We start from the raw sequence: 13635 nt of genomic DNA on the forward strand, positions 1-13635 counted from the left end.
GATAGTGACTCCCAGGTCCAGTTTTGCGGTCCACCAACTTCTATTGCAGCACCACAGGGCTAGACTCATAAGGCTAGAGGGGACACAGTGCAGTACCTCATCTGGCATTGTGAGTGGTATCCATCAATTAGTTGTTTTTTGAAATGTGATGGAGAAGGGGTTTCCTCTGGTGCAAAAAACGGTATGCAACGTCCATAATGCCCGGCAGAACTGAGAGTTTAAGAAATGAAAAGTCACCTTTTTTTGTACTCCTCACTACAAGTGATTCCTGAAGTAATCCCATGGGAAGTCAAAACAAAAAAGAGCCCAAACTTGTATTTCGAGAAGGAAAGGTTGAGGTTTCACATCACGGTACACACGGTGAGGCTAAAAGAGCACCACATGTTTAGTTGGGCGCCATGTGGAGAGCTAGAGAGTCAATATTGAATCCTGTTGGATTTTCGCAGGGAAATTACAAAACACAATAAAAATGATTTGTGTCACACGATAGATTGGGTGTAATGCGATAAAAGGGGTGGCAGTGGAGATGGGGAAGCCTTTTTTAATTTTCGAGTATTGAGACATTACTGCAGTATTCACCGCTTTTCTCTCTAAACTTTTCTTGTTGGAAAACAAGGTAGTGCCACAGTAATCATGGTTATGTTTCCTTGGGAAATGTTTTAGGGAAAAAAAGCCATGGTGGTGGAATCCGCTTATTTACCAGTGACGTCATTGTGCCATGTTTTTTCATCCTGTGCAGATATCAACTCCATACTTTGTTTTTTTGTTTTCTCTAAGGGGGCACACCTGACATACAATCCCACCTCACAATACCATAGAGAAGAAACAGGCCAATGTCAAAATTAATATTTTGTTTTAATAAAGTAAAATCTATGCAAAGGTGAACCCCAAGTTGTATGCAGGTGAAGTCTCCATAATATTACACAATCAAATGCAGCTTGTTTACACAAACGAAAATAGCCTGCCTGCATACATTTTGCTATTTCCATTTCTCACACAAATGCATCCATTTACGTTATTACATATCTATATGTTTGATTATTAATAGCAATATACATTCTACTCATTGTAGCTGAGTGCTAGTGAATATATCAAAACTTGCTTGACTTCAAAGAAAATTCTAAATTACTCATAAGTTGCATAACAAATTATTGAAATAGGTTTGCTTCCCCAAGTAATACCAACATGTGCTGGCTTTAAAGAACTGGTGTATACATAATATGTCGCATGTAAATATGGTGTTCTGGCTTGCTAGTATGTGTGTGCAATTTCAAAGTATGTTTACAGTGGGTTGCATCAGACATTCTTCAAGTATTGGGTTATGGATGCATAGTTATTAATTCAAAATACACAGAATGTTGGATCAACCATCTACCCTAGGATAACCATTGTAGGATATTCTGATACAAGTATTAGGGCCCCTCCCTTTTTATTTCACAGATTGTGTCCTACTGTGTTGAGGATCTCTTTCCTTTCTATGTTAATTCAACATTGAGGATTGAGGGGCTGCATGGGATTTACATTGACTTCATTGTTTATGTGGGAAGAACTGACACAATAAAGCTTGCTCTCATTCCTGAATTCAGTTTATATCTATACCCTTCACAGATAAAAAAATACCAAGTAAATCTTCATTAGGCTATTGTGCAGACATCTTGGAATCACAGCTGAACATTAACTATGTCTGTGAAAACTATTTGTATAAAATGTAGTCATATTTACAAAGTGTTGCATGCAGGCTGCACATAATTGCTATCTGTATGACACAGCTTAAAAATATATTTTGGGTTAGACTCAAATTATATCTCATTGCATTGAGAATGCACTTGTAATGTGCCATTATACAAATAATGTATTTTAGTAGAACTCTTTTCTGAACACTCCCTTCTGGGACTCAGAAAAAATGATTCTAGGATATATGATATCATTTGGGGAATTATCATTTCAGTTTTTGGTGTCAGTATGGACCACCCTCTCAGACTGGAAATCTCCCAGTTAGCAAGGTCCTTTTTGATGTGCTTCCCTGAAGTTATAACCTCCACAGATTACCCTTCTCTGCCTATATCAGGAATTGTCTCTTTAACAGCCCACATGGAATTTTAACTCTTCAGGTAGTCTCGCTGATCAATCCATCCACTTGAACAAATATGTGTCTTCTGGTCAGCTTTTAATTCCAAAGTCAGAGTCTTTATTCCAGTGTGTTACTGCTTTTTTCCCCACACGTATTGCACACTATTTGATTAGTCAACTGTTTCCATTGGCTTGCCTTATAGTCAGACATTCATAAAGAATATGCATTCCCAATTCTCAGTGAATGTTCATATTGTTATACATTTTAATATTGTAACATGAACAAAGGTGGACACTGCTTCACTTTTACATTTCAAATTGATATGTTCTTATAGGTTCTAGGTTATAATTAATCACAACAACATGCAACATTACCAAAATATGGATTGCTGTAATTCCTTTGTCAACACACACATCTGTCTATTTTGCATACATCACAGAATCACAGAGAAGGTAAGCGCGATTGATATGCACCACTTCATACCATTGGGTGCTTAGTCCTCGGTTCTCAGCTTATTCTGTAGCCGAACGCCACACATGTTTGTTGGCTTTGGACTCGTACTGGTGTACGAGCATTAACCGCTTCCCCCTTTTTTCACCTCGTAGGACGGAGAAAGGTATGCACAAAAGATACATTACACTTTAGGGGCATTTGAGAGGGTCAATGTAGGAGTGTTTACAGCTTCCTCATAGTATTAGACAACTATGCGCACGATGGCTCTAGCACCTGTTTGGGGCACTCTCTGTTTTAATTTTGCCGGGGGTCATTGTTTTATGAATCTTTTAGTTGAGCACTTTTCTACATAATAGGAATTACGTGTATTCTATACACATGTTTTTGGTGTTCGCCTCCTCTGGTCTAAGTCGAAATATTATTCTTCTATTCCAGACTCAAAAGCATGACCAGTTTCTCATGCCTCCCTGGGAAGTTCAGCACATAATCTTCCCATCCACATGGATACAAGTGGGGATCTCTACAACTAGGTAAGACCTAGAGACATTCTGCTACTTGAAAACACACCACTGTGATGCAGATGCAAGACTATAATAGTGTTGTCTTGTCTCTTCCCCCCCTCTTCTCCCCCTCCCCCTCCCATCTACAGGTGGGATTTCCCGGTACCATCCAACCAGTTACCGATACATAGACACGCCAACTCAGAAGTGTCCGCCCAGCCCTGATGAATGTGGCGCTCTTGCCACTGAAACCGGTAGGCTTTTTTGTGGCTTCCATAGCAGGATGAGTCCTAGACGAAGAGATAATTAAGAATCGCCGGACTTCCTGATCCTTGACTCCCCTAAAAACAGATAGGAATCATCAAGATTTCTGAACTGCATTCTACAAATTGTAATAAAGACCAGAACAGAAGTAAAATATGGGAGATTTGAACTCTTGAAGAAAACTATTTGAAAACATACAAATAACAGGATACTACTTTCTGAGATAAATGAGCATAGATATCCAATAGGAATACGGTTACATGTATTTCTTTTTAATACCCTGTGGACAGAGAAATTTAATAAAAATAATTTTTTTCATCTTTGAAGCAGTTTTTAAAGGAATCTCAAGTACCTCACAAGAGGGCGAATTGAATCTAAAAAAAGAAAAATAATACATTTTTGGAACACTTTTTTAGAATTGGCTAATCTGAGTTCTTTAATGTGTGAACATATAAGGGTAGACTCGGGTATGAGATCCCCCCTCTCCATTTGGTCCTTTTCTGTCAAGTGATTCATTTTATTCTGCTCAGTAGGTTCTAATTAAGTATCATTTTGCAATTACATGATATACTAAAATATAAACATAGTACTCTGTGGGGCTTCATTTTGAACATTTATCAACATCTTTGCCAATAAAATGACACATTAATGGTACATTTTTTTTATTAAATTTGAGGGCATTCATCCAATATGACTAGGGACCATTTTAATTGTTTGCAGACAATGTTACTTTATTAATGCGTTCAACACTTCTGGTCATGGATTTAGTATTTAGTTCCAAATGTTCATGACATTTGCCAACATTTGTGTCATTCGTAAGGTGCTGTTTCTGGTAAACAATGTTTTGAATATGCAATGCATTATGCTGGTGCCTTTCGCTTTACATTGTGGTAGTCTCCATGTATTGTGTTAGATGCTGTTTATTACATAAGTGGCACTTATTCAGTTGCTTTGTCAGATGCAATATTTCTCCATAAAGTTGAGTAAGCAGAATCAGCTGGGCAACTTTTCAGTTCCTCTTTCTTTAGTTGATTGTTTTGTTTTGTTTATTAATTTATAATGCACACCAGACCCAGGGGTATCAGTGCACAGCAGTTACATGATTATGCAAGGCTTAGGACAAGGTTACAATATATGCAGGAAATGATGCAGGTACAAGGCGAAAATAAGTCCATAAATACAATACAGAACATATACAAATACAGTACACGAGTGAAATCACTCACAAGCGTGCTTTAGAGATGTGTAGACTTAAGCTAGTTGATGTAGCTACGTCTAAAATTCGGAAAGGGTTGATCTTCTCTGATGGGGGTGGTAGGGATTTCCAGAGTTGGGCCGCTTTGACAGGGAAGCTGCAGCCACTAACCTTTGAGAGTTTAAATCTAGGGATGGTGAGACCGTTGGTGTTGGTTAGTCTCATGGGTCTGATGGATGTTCTCCTGTGGCATCTATCTTTGAGGTAACTGGAGGGCAGCATTGTTAAGAGCTTTATGGGTAATGGATGCAGTTTTTAGCTGGAGTTTGTTGTGGGTAGAAAGCCAGTTATTTTTGCGCCTAATCACAGATATCACCCCGAGTGCAGCTCTTAGGGCATTGTTTTGGAGGATTTGAGTCCTTTGAATAATCTATTTGTTGGCACCGATGTAAAGGGTGTTACAGTAATGTAGCCTAGAAAGTATGAGTGCTCTGGCCAGGATTATACAGTTGTCATTAGAGAGAAAGGGTTTGCTGGTTCTGATAAGATTACAAGTGTAGGCAGTGGCAGAAGCCATGAAATTCACTTGTTTGTTGAAGGAGAGAGTAGAATCGAGGTAGAAACCAAGGGTCTTTACCTCCTTGGCCACTTCTATGAAGTTACCATTGATTAGGAAGGTGGAGTAATCCTGGCCAAGTTTCTTGAGGTTGGGGTGGGTACCGAGGATTATTTGCTCCATTTTGACATCATTCAGGCATAGACCAAGGGTCGCCATCCATGCCTGGATGATGAAGTATACCCTATTCACCAAAGTCAAATCCTTAACATAATCCCATGAAAGTGGGAGGAGAATATGAGTATCATCTGCATAGTTGGTGTAGCTGATACCAAGATGGTCCAGATCATCGGAAAGGGGCTTGGTGAATATGTTGTATAATGTAGGGGCACCCTCATAGTCCGGTCACTCACGAAAGACTCAATCCAAGATATATCTTCTTTGGAGAAGTGGGCGGCTGAGTCTAGGTAGCTGCATAAGACCTTGTGATCCACGAGGTCGAATGCAGCCGAGAGGTCAAGCAGTAGAAGGAGGGTAGATTTCCCTTTGTCTCTTAGCTCGTCGATTTGGGTCTTCAAGTTGATTAGGGCGGTCTCCGTTCCATGTTGGGGGCAGAAGCCAGATTGTCGTGATCCTAATAGTTTGTGGAGTTCCAAGTATTTTTTGATTTGAAGGTAAGCAACCTTATCGAGTATTTTTAACAAGAAGGGAACTGTTGTGATAGGACGGTAGTTTGTCGGAATGAGTGGATCAAGGATTTGTTTTTTTAGCAGTGGGATAACCCAAGATTGTTTAATGTTGGCTGGGATAGTGCTGTATGCAAATGAGGCATTGATCATTTTGTAAATAAAAGGGGCAATATCTCTTGGGGCATCCTTTATGAGATGGGCAGGGTGAGATACCAAATTTAGGGAGGGTTTTTTTAAGGCTATTTTGTTTTGGAGGGTGTAGGGTTCTCCCTTTGTTGTGAGTGGGTTCCTTTTTTTTTTAGATAAGCCAAGTTCAGACAGGATGTTGACAGTGGCTGTAGCATATTTGTCTAGGGGGTCAGTGAAGCCCAGGTTGAAGTCGCCTAATAGTAGTAGTTGAGAGCAAGTTTTAAGATTATTGGAAAGTATAGAGTAAATATCCTCCTCAAATGTTCCGATTGGGCCAGGTGGTCTATAGATTAAGTGGATAGTAAGGGTCTGGGAATTGACTAATGGGAGTTTGGCTGTCAGGATTTCACAGGATTGGATAGTTTGGGTAGGAGCGAGTCTCATAGAGAGGCTGGATTTGGAGATATGGCGATGCCTCCACCTCACGCTTTATCTCTGTCCTGTCTGAGCATTTTATAGCCGTCAGGGACTGCTAACGAGAGCAAAGGTCCTGCCTGTTTGTGCAACCATGACTCGGTGATGACGAGAAAGTCCAAGTTATCTGCTATGATAAGGTCAGAAATGTCTGTAGCATGAGCAACCAGTGACCTCGTGTTGATTAGAGTTCCTTTGAGAGGGTGGACCGTGGTAGAGGCTGTGACATGGGAGGGGGTGGTGTTAGAGACTGCTTTCTTAAGTTTTTGGGCAGTGTAGTGTTTAGTAGTGGCATGAGGGCATGGCCTGGTGGTAGGGATAGCACTGGTAGTATTCTGTCTAATAGGGAGGTTAGTTTTCTTGTTTGCCACGGGAAAAGATCTGGTGAGGGTTCGAAGAGTTTGGTTAGTCAGGCGCAGAGTTTGGAGTTCCTTGAGCTTGTAATACAGGGATTGCTTGGAAGTGAGCTCAGTGTTGAGTGGCTGGGTTGTCCAACAGAAGCATTCTAGTCAGCCTTAGAGGGGCTTGCACTTCAAGGAGGGGGAGCCTATCAAAGTACACTAGGAAGTTAAGTAAATAAAGGGCCTCATTACGACCCTGGCGGTAAGGGGTTTACGCCAGCGTTAGCTGCGCCGACCCCTTACCGCCAATTACGAGGTCCCTTAGCGCCATGGCGCTTTTAACACCTGCTTTTAGCAGGTGTTAAAATCCATGGCGCTAAGGGACCATGGAGTTAATTATGCCACCGTAATTTACGGTGGCGTAATTAACGCCTTCCCCACTCCCATTATGCCCTATGGGGCAAAAATGGGAATGGGGAAGGGTAAATGGGGATTGGGGACTTACCGCCCCCGCCAACCTCGGAATGGGGCGGTAAGTCCGCCAACCACCATGGCGTAAACGTAGTTTACGCCATGGTGGTAAAGTCACGGCCCAGGCGGTAACTTACCGCCTGGGTCGTAATGAGGCCCAAAGTGTGGTGAGAGCGCGAAGGTTGTGAACTGAAGTGGGCATTTTGTGATAGAAATTTTTGTTATAGTTCAACAAGGGATCAACAATAGTCAACACTGGTAGGAGACATATGCATAGGTTACTTCGGATTTAGTGACTTTGGTTGAAAATGCAGGTTGGAACAACAATGTGCAGTACAAAAGTAATATGAGCATAGGCAACTACGCTTTTTATAGCTATGGCTATGACTGGCAGTTCAGACAGCAGTGGCTAGCATTGATAAGGGAAATAGACATAGGCTGTTTTGACTTTTGTAGTACTAGCTAAGATTGCGGGTTGGTGCAACAATGCGCAAGACAAGAATAATATGACCATAGGCATCAACGCTTTTATCGTTATGGCTATGACTAGCAGTTCAGAAGCAGCGGCTAGCATTGACAAGGGAAATACACATAGGCTGTTTCGACTTTTGTAGTACTAGCTGAAAATACAGGTTTGTGCAACAATGCCCAGTACAGAGATAACATATACATAGGTAGCTACTATTTGTATTGCTGAGCCTGCAGGCAGGGACAGCAAAGAGCAGCCTTGATATGCGTTGTAAATAATGTAGGCTGGGTCAACTTTTGCAGCTCATGCTCAAAATGCAAGCTACATCAACAAAGGCAAATTAAGTATTGGACAGGTGGATAGCTGACTCTTATTACAAGTAACACAAGGCTTGTTAACGATGAAACTTGCAAAGGGACTTGTGTCACATTTATTTGTCAGCTTACAGGCTGTCGTTCGGGACTGGATTGTCTGTAGGAGGGCTTGAGTGGTAGTCCCTGGGTGACTGGCTACTGCTGTAGGGTAAGAACATATGTCAGTTGGAGGATGCTGACATATACAGTGAGAACAAGTTAAAGGGTTATGAAGCATGTATTGCTTACCCGAGCTGAGGCGGTAAGGATGCAGGAGTCTCCTCGCGGCTCTGTTGCGGCCGTAGACAGGGCAGAGACAGGCAGAAAGCCTTATTATGCGGGCCTTAGGAAGGCGGGGCTCCATGTTTGGGGTTCCATTTAGTGTGACAATCCTAATTGTTGCAGTGTGAACTATGTCCAAATTGAGTGGCAAGAGGGGGGGTTTGAGGTTCAGCGCAAGGATCTAATATATTTGGTTGGAGTGAGTAAAGCTGCAGGTGGATGCAGGAGGCGCGATTTGCCAAATCTAACGCCAAGTAAGGAACCAAGTAAACAATTGTTTTGCAAACACACTGCGCATAAACACAAATTTAGTCCAAAGTGGTATAGTGAATTTAATTGTCACTGAGGTAGCCTGACACGTGTTTCGGGCACTTGCCCTTCAACTGAGGCTGTGAGTTAGGTGTGTTCAGTGTGAACCTGATTAGGGTAAATGAGAGAATAATTTAACATGCGCTCCACTGTCACTTGCAATTGCACTCAAGGGTTTATATAAAAGCGTTTCCGCGTATCAGCGTCTCCGCTGAATGGAACGAAATGGAGCCGGCTGGCCGCGACTGGTCATAGCCAATATTTTGCAAGGCCCTAAAAGATATATTACTGGAAGTGGGACTGCAGTGCAAACAGTATGCACTTTGTGATCAAAGCATCAGCAACTTTAGACATCTGGAGGTTTCCAACATCTCAGATGAAACTCTGGAAAGATATGTCATTTAATTGGTATTTGTCATAGCCAATACATTAATTGGAAGCTATTCCTTCATGAAACATGGAAGTGGGGTGCTGTGAGGGCGACCATGACCCTTGTAAGTAATAAGATAGTCAGGCACTGCTGTCCCAGGTATCCAAAAAGAAACACAAACCTTTAGAAAGCCAGGCTTTTAGAAATATTTGCAGCCAATCCAACATCAGAAAAGATACTAAATAGTATCTATGACCAAGCTAAGAACCAATGGTTTGTCACAGACAGTGTCCAACATTCTAGATTTAAATCAGTCGAAGGATTGGTGAATTATATTAGAGTAACATATATCTCAGATACCAATTCATGTTAAGATTTCAGAGAAAACTGTGTAATTTGTTCCGTTTCAAACATTATTCTGAGACGCGCTTCACCTTTGATGTCAGGATAAAGTTCGTTCCATTAGACATCATTCAATAATGTAAATTGGTAGTTTCAGGAAAGTTAAATAGAGCAATGTCAATTTGTGTTTCCACATTGTGAATTAATTGAGTCTTTTTTTTCTGGATTAGGTATTCATATGCGTTTGTCTATATCTTGGATATTATTTTTGGAAAATAATGTGTTAGTAAGACAAAGCAGGCAGTTTGTGGTTTCTCTTCCACAGACAAGCTGCATATAGTTATGCACTCTATCTATATGAACGTGGGCAACAGCCTGTTGCTGCTGGTACTGCTACCTAGAGTAATTATCTCTAAGGAAGACAGTGAGTGTCAAACAGGTAAAGTATTTAAATGGCCATTGAGTAGCCAACCCAGTACCCCACACTGATCCATCAAACAATTGGTGGTGTGTATTCTACCCATGACCTGATTCCGCTGAACCCTTGGACACCAATTCATGATGGTTGCACTTTACCTGTTTGACACTCACGGTCTACCTTAGAGATAATTACTCTAGGTAGCAGTACCAGCAGCAGCAGCAGGCTGTTACCCACGTTCATATATTGATTTTTGATTGTATATTTGGTTTTTAACCTAACCTACCATGTCGTCATCTAAACAGAGGGGACTTATGAGTTTATGTCTCCTGTTTTTCTTTAGAATGTAAATTTGAGTATCTCCTGAAGAAGACGTCACTATAATAGTGTATTGCGTTGATAACGGTAGAGAAACCTGAGATGAGATTGAGGTTGAAGACTCTTATGACCCATCTCAACTGTCTGGTCATGTTTATCATCTATTATGGCCCAGCATAATGACTTCACATTCTTTCTATGTAAAATTTCATTGATGAATTATATGTCATGGTTTTTTATAGATTTTACATATTTTGTATCCCCTGGAGTTTTGTATGAATATATTGGATTACATGGATGTGTTCTTTTTTTCCTGCGATGTAAATTTGTGCCATTAAGTGCAGATTAAAATCATGATTTGAGTCATATATCTAAATTATATCAGGTTTAATAAAATCCCTTGATATCTATCCACAAATTGTATCATCTGGGTTTCTTACCCTTACCTAGAGTGTGGGGTCTCCTGTGTCTTTCAGAGAACATGCTGACCTCACCTAAACAACTCTATGAGACAGAAATAAATACAACATAAGTGCACCAAACACTGAGAAATCCAAAAAAGAAAACTGTGTGGAAAATCATTTTTCTTTATCAAAAAGAAACCAAAATACCAATAACAAAATGCATGGAGATATATTTTTTATACAACATTGCCCTATTTAAGCAGGAAACTGGGTTTTAAACCAGTGCTAATCGGTGCTGTATTTTTCCCAAGATGATTGTATTTCCCGTTAACTGTAGATGAGCAGGTGAATGCCTCTGCAGGAAGTCCCGCCCCCCTAGCTCCTGCATGTTGGAAGCCTGAGATTGTGCCATGCTTGACACCAGCAGTTGTGCCATACCACGGCACATATTTGAAACTAGGTACCCACTGAGAAAGCCCTACCAAATGTATTCACGAAGAGACGACAATCTGAGGGCAGAACTACCTGAAAGAATATGAAAAAGAGCGAAAGAAGAGCTGGTGACGGCATGAAAGACGAGTGTGATGCCTTGAGAATACTGGCTGAAGAGAACGCATGGAGCTTATAGAAACTGATGACAATGTTAAGAATCGAGTGAACTTTCATATTCAAGAAGAAGATTGCATGGGTGTGACGCACTGCAGAAAATGCAAGCCGGTCAATAACGCTACAGATGCTGTAATGCAAGTAGACTATGTATTCATAGAGGCTGGCTATATTTAGTGAATAGACTGCAGGCAAAGGTGTAATTATATACAAACTGGGCATCAGTGTCATGTATTTAGTAGGCCTGGACCAATGGAGAGGAAAGGCCGAGAACTGTGTTGCTGCAAAGAATGAGCTGAGATTGTGGACACGAATAGCGAGGCTGTCAGCCTGGTACCAAGGCTGAGGCAGCCAAGGCCGATTATCTATTCTTGAAGGCATTGAACATGAGAAGCTGAATTATACCTTGTTAAGGTGCAAAGAAAGAACACCAAGCGTGCCAAGTTTTGTTCATTTAAATGCTGCAAAATGGACCAAAATGGACCAAATCATGGTCTTCTGTCACGTGGAGCAACGATGGAAATAGAGTTGATTGTGGAGTACTAGAAAAAATGATAGTTTGTGCCTTCAATCCCTTATATTCCAAGAGACAAGACTTCTTTGCAAGGCAAAGTTCAAAGACAATCTTCATGGCAAAAGGCATGGATGATGAGAGATGATGGGCTAATTGGGTGTGGAGATAAAGTCAAGTCCACCTCCTGGCACCTGGGTCACCTGCTAAGTGAACCGAATGTTCCAGACATGGCACAAGCGTGCCAACCAAATATAGAGGGCCGTACAATGAAGGGCCTTATTGCTTGAGAGCCAATGATATACTGTGCACTTAATAATGTTGAAGATTACATGTTTTAGAGGTAGGCATAAGTTGTCCACCTGACAGTAGACATCCAATCACAATCCCACCCCTTATAGAATGTATATTTATATGTTCCTCTTGAACTTATCACAACCCCTCATAGGTTTTTCTTATTTGCCATATAGTATGACGTCACGTCTAACATATTTTTCATATATAGGGCTGCTTTTATATGAAATAGGTGAGAGCTCGATCGAAGGACTGTTGATGTCCCTTCAAACTCCCAGTTTTAGATAATAGTTCATTAAACAGCACCTTTGCCATCATCCTGAGTTGGTTCGATTATTTGGTGTCAGAGTTATTCTGCCTCCCCATTCATTGCATGCACCTTATACAAAGGGCTTTACACCCAGAACTACCCTCCCATCCCAGACTTTATTTACCCTATGCAGTACTTACTGTGTACCCTATGTGGTAAATATCCAATGAGCTTGTAAGCAACAAATATGTGTTATTTTGAAAACAAGTAGTATTTAAAGTATAGCATGCTTTTATTATTACCAACAGCAGATAATACATTTTGGAGCCCAGCATGTACATGCAGAACTCTCTCCCATTATTCAACCCATTTCATGGAGCACAAATACAGAAAGTATAGAACATGACACAGGCATTGCCTTTCCGACTGTAGTCAAAGCACGGGCAGTTCCAAACACTGGAAGTATATCCCATGATTATTTTTTTTAATGTTCTGGTGAGTAGGTATGACACACCGTTTTAACAAATCATCTTGTTGGGACATCCCGTGGTTACCTTGTAATTCCTGAGAAAGTCAAACAGACAAAAGGAATGTGTGTGCTCTACACAATACACATATATAGCACACCATGGTCCTAAAGGATGGAGTGCACTGCCTTCAGGAACGTAAATGTTCATGACTTCTTAGAAGCAATTAAGTTTGCAAACATAAACATATATTTAAAATAGAAGTGACTATACATGCATTCACTGTTTTCATTGACTTTCAGTCTGCACGTCATGTTTCTGGTATATTCATATCTTACTTATTCTCTTCATTATTGAAATCATCCCTGATGAGTATTTTCAGCCTGTACACACGAACAATAAACAGCTTGGTATTTAATTAGGATGGCCTGTAATGCTTCCTGCATTATGATAATAAGCCCACAGAACATCCGTTAGATTGCCACTCAATTTATTTTCATAGCTAACACAGCGTGGCATTTTTCAGTGAACTAATTATGCCCATATAAAAACAATAACCAGCATTACTTTGAACTTGTGTTGATCCGTTCGCTGGGGTTGATGAAGCAGATGGATAACCATTAGAAGCTAATGATTTGGAAAATCTAAAAGTCACGTAATAATAATAACACTGAGGTTTGCACACAAGGATCGCCATCGCTGACTGTAGATGTGTTAAATACAGACTACTTACAAACTACTAATTTGGACCGACATAGCCTTTTATCCATCAGAAAGAACCAATAAAAATGGGGGAATAGTTATGCGTGATTACATCAATTAGAAGTTGGAGAAGTCTGAAACAAAGAGCTATATAGAACATGTTATTGATATAGTTATACTTAGTATGATTAATACTAGTATGATTGGTAGTATCGTTATTAATAACAACAATCATAGTAACTATGATACATCTGTAGAAAGACTTTGTCAAGGTGATGCTACTATTATGCTGTCTTTCTTTTCAGATATGGAATTGTGCCATCTTTCAATCCTATTATAATTATCATTATTAATATGATATATACCACTAATTATATGATTACAAATGGCAAGATTC

At 40.4% G+C, this 13635-nt stretch overlaps 1 protein-coding gene across 4 annotated transcripts in view; it reads right to left on the reverse strand.

Moving 5' to 3' along the window:
* The window catches only part of FAM135B (family with sequence similarity 135 member B), a 1878784-nt gene that overhangs the window by 530288 nt on the left and 1334861 nt on the right, over positions 1-13635 (reverse strand). The gene's annotated exons all lie outside the window — the stretch shown is intronic.

The sequence above is a fragment of the Ambystoma mexicanum genome, chromosome 5q, assembly GCF_040938575.1.
Source record: "Ambystoma mexicanum isolate Mex_15411 chromosome 5q, UKY_AmexF1_1, whole genome shotgun sequence".
In the NCBI taxonomy this organism is placed as follows: Eukaryota; Metazoa; Chordata; class Amphibia; order Caudata; family Ambystomatidae; genus Ambystoma; species Ambystoma mexicanum.